We start from the raw sequence: 3,996 nt of genomic DNA on the forward strand, positions 1-3,996 counted from the left end.
AGAGACAAGGAACATTATAGAACTTAGGAGGTATCTAATCTAATGCAAGTAATAGTCACTTTTTGTACCACAAAGGGTTGTAATAGGATGCACATGATCCTTTCACCCTTAATCAAAGATATTGGGTTCGGGTTGAGATTAAAAGAAATCCTGACAAGAGTGTTTCTCTCTTTAATAAGTCTTATCCAGCACAAATACAAATTAGTTGGGACCCAAAACAATACCGAACGCCGAATAAAAACATTTTCTGCCAATTCGCTTGAAAGCTCAACCTTCCTCCCGTCTATTATCCTCTTCATTGCCAAGTTACCTGCCTTGTTAGTTAGAGCAGCCAAGTCTGCTCCAACAAATCCTGGGGTTGAGCTAGCTATCTTCATAAGATCAAATGCACCCTCAACTCTTAGGTTACGTGTAAGCACATACAAAATTTGCACCCTTGCATTTTCATCTGGAATACCCAAGGCGATTTCACGGTCGAATCGTCCAGGCCTCCTTAATGCTGGGTCAATAGCATCGGGTCTATTTGCGGCCCCAATTACTAGGACATAACCAGGTTCACCATTAGATCCGTCTGATTTTACTTCACTATTTCTTTTATTAGTAGGTAGAGTAGTTCCCTCTTCCTCATCAGGTTTTACAACTCTATGTGACTCGTCCATGCACGTCATCAGCTGTGTTAGAATGCGCCGCTCCATTTCTCTCTGTAAATTTTCTCTTTTGGAAGCAATTGCATCAATCTCATCGATAAACACAATAGATGGTGCTGTTCGGTATGCTTTTGAGGATAGTTCCCTTATGTTCTCTTCTGATGCACCTGAAAAGGAGAACTACCCAATTAAATCCACCCAGAGACCAATAAAAAAAAACATACAAAAGACCTTAAACTAACAGCAACAAGAAAATACACACCCACTCCTCCTCAGAACACTCAAAACTATCATAATACTGAATGATGCACCATAATTGCTGCTAAAATAGCAGGCTTACGGATCCCCAAGAATATGATACTCCACCGTGGACATTGGGAGCATATTCATTGTCTAACGGTGGACACACTTCAAATATTATTAGTAACTCTATGCTACAAAATTTCCTTGAGTTGAGGGTCTATATGACACAACCTTTCTACCTCCCAAGGTAGGGGTAAGGGCTCCGTACACACCACCCTCCCTAGACCCCACTTATGGGATTACACTGGGTATTATGTTGTTGTAGTTGTCTATGCTACAAAATGCCTGCTAATAGGAAATAGTAACGCGAACGAGATCAAACGTCAAATGGTTAGCTCCACCTGTAACTCCAGAGACCAATTATGTGACAAATTATGCTTTGCAAAGGTAAACCATGATGTAAATGAATCAAAAAGATGAAAGAATGAGTTTTCACCTGAAACTCCAGAGACCAACTCAGTAGCAGAAAGTTTGTAAAATGGAACTCGAGTCTCATTGGCAATAGCATGAGCTAACTTTGTTTTCCCACAGCCGGGTGGGCCACGAAAGAGTATCCCTGACATGGGCCTAACCCCAAGATGCTTAGTCAGCTGAGGAATACACTTCAAACATCAGTAACTCTATGCTATAAAATGCCTGCTAATATAGAAAAATAGTAACGTGAACGAAATCAAACATACAAACAGTTAGCTTTACCTGAGGATGGTACAATGGAACAATAAGCTCCATCTTCAATTCCTCTAAGACTGCATCTATTCCACCTAAATCCTTAAACTTTGGCCCATCAACATTCCCATCATTAATATCACCAAACTTCTCCTCCTTTCCTAAATTCCTCGTGGCAGCTCCGTTCCTTTTCGACATATTAATCGTCTTCCTTTTTTCATCATTATTATTGTTGGGAACCATCTCGTATTCAATCTTTTTTGACTTAATGGGAGTATTATTATTATTATTATTGGCTTGTTGTTGATTGTACGTATGTCGAAGCATAGACTTCATTAAATCAGGCTTCTCTTTCAATTTCTCAGCGTAAATAGCATCGGAATACTCAGAAGATGAGTAAGAGTCACTACTGTTTTCGGATGTGGTGCCGATAGTAGATGAGTCTCCATCACCATCGCGACGATTCCTTATGTGTTTGCTTCGAAGGGTATGTGGCCGTCGGTGGTGTTACTTTTCAGCTTTTTTCTAGGGGGAGTTAGAACAACTTCTTCTTCAGTTGGGTTAGGGTTTTGGCGGAATTGGAGGATATTTTGGACCTGTTTGGTGAAGGGAAGTAGCTTTTGGCGGTTATAGTCAGAATAAGAAGAACGGAGGTGGCCGACGATATCTTCAACGGAGAGGTATTCGCTCTTACATGAATCAATGCGCCGCCCAAGCTCTCTGTCGAACGGCGATGACAGTGGCCGTCTTTCTCCACCGCCGCCGCTGCGTCCTCCCCTTCCCATTGCCTATTCTGAGATCACTTTTCAGCACGATTTGGCTAATAATATAGAGGTTTAATCTCTCCTTGGGGTTTTAGAAACTTTTTTTTTTCTTTTATTAGCTGAATTTCGATCGGGGTTTAAACTTTCATTTCTCAGATTTTTAATTTTTTTTCATTTATTTATTTATTTATTTCAAAAGATATAAAAATTGTCAGAAAGCGTGGCCTAACGATCCTTTAAACCTTCGCAATTCGAAGCTAGAGGTGTCAGAAAAGTTACCACAGGGATAATTGGCTTGTAGAGAGAGCGCTTAGCGGCTTTGTTTGTTTTTTGATTTTCGATATCGGCTCTTCCTATCATTGTGAGTCAATTCACCAAGTGTTGGATTGGATGGTGAACGTGAATTTGGGTTTTGACCACTTCAATGGCTCAGTTAGTTTTACCCTAGTGATTATGTCGCAATATATTTAACCTAGTATATACTAATATGATTCTTGGTCATCGCTTTTTTTGGTTGAAAATACTGTATCGTGCCTTATTATTCGAACGCCTCTAAATAATAAACCTGAAAATGCGCCGTCGTCCGCTTGCCGACCCGCTTAACCCCGAGGAAATCATCGCGGCGGAAGAGTCGCGGTGATCGCCTACAATTTTCGAGCGGCGGGTAGAATCCTTTGCAAACGACTTAAATACGCGACGGGGTATTGCCATGGCGGTGGCCTTGCTGCCACGATCGCGAGATTCGACCCTTTGTCGCTCGATTCGTCCCTCCCCCTCCAATCCATTCAATTTCTATCTTTTTTGAATGGAGGTTTATGCATTACTACCTCGCGATATGCAACTAAATGCTGATATGTTATGTCGGATGAAGGGTGTGTGGGTCGTGCCGTGGCATGCACGATAAGTGCTAAGTTCGGTTGCAACAAATGTTAACACTAAGTCCTAGAATTGTGAGATGCCAAAGGCAAAGCCAATGCTTGGCCGATTGACGTGTCATGTCCTGGGTCGCATGCAACTATAGTGTCGCCGCTAGAGGTTTTTCGTGCTGCCTGGTGCAATTCTAAGGCCTAGTGACATGCCAAGCGTGCCCAACGACACTAACACGACGCATGGTGACATGTCACAATTAGAGGTTTTTTGGGTTGTCACGTGTGAGGCCGACACACAGTGACATGCCGTAGACGACGCATACGACATGTACAATTAGACGCGTTGTGGCGTGTAAGATAGACACAAAGTGCCACGCATGCCTAAGGACGCTAAAGCGACATGTCACAATTAGAGGCTTTTTGCGTTGTGACGTGCAAGATAGACACAAAGTGACATGCCAAGGGCAAGGCCCATGCCCAAGGACGCTAGGCACACGCCCAACGACATAGCCCAACGCATGGTGGCATAGGCCACCGCCCAGCGACATAGCCCAACGCATGGTGGCATCTTGCCTTGCCAATTTTTTTTTAATTTAGTGGCATACGCCCAGCGACATAACCCAACGCATGGTGGCATAGGCTATTTCAAAGGACTACGAACTCGCGACATAAGTGCCCTATTAATGTATTGAGAATGATAGAAAGGTATTTCTTACTAAACTTGTAACCCAAATAAAGGATGTTGCT

At 42.7% G+C, this 3,996-nt stretch overlaps 1 pseudogene; it reads right to left on the minus strand.

The window, feature by feature from the left end:
* Positions 1-224: 224 nt before the first annotated feature.
* LOC132043434 (cell division control protein 48 homolog C-like) lies at positions 225-2,401 on the minus strand (annotated as a pseudogene).
* Between the last annotated feature and the right edge of the window lie 1,595 nt (positions 2,402-3,996).

This window comes from Lycium ferocissimum, unplaced genomic scaffold (assembly GCF_029784015.1).
Source record: "Lycium ferocissimum isolate CSIRO_LF1 unplaced genomic scaffold, AGI_CSIRO_Lferr_CH_V1 ctg24383, whole genome shotgun sequence".
Taxonomy (NCBI): Eukaryota; Viridiplantae; Streptophyta; class Magnoliopsida; order Solanales; family Solanaceae; genus Lycium; species Lycium ferocissimum.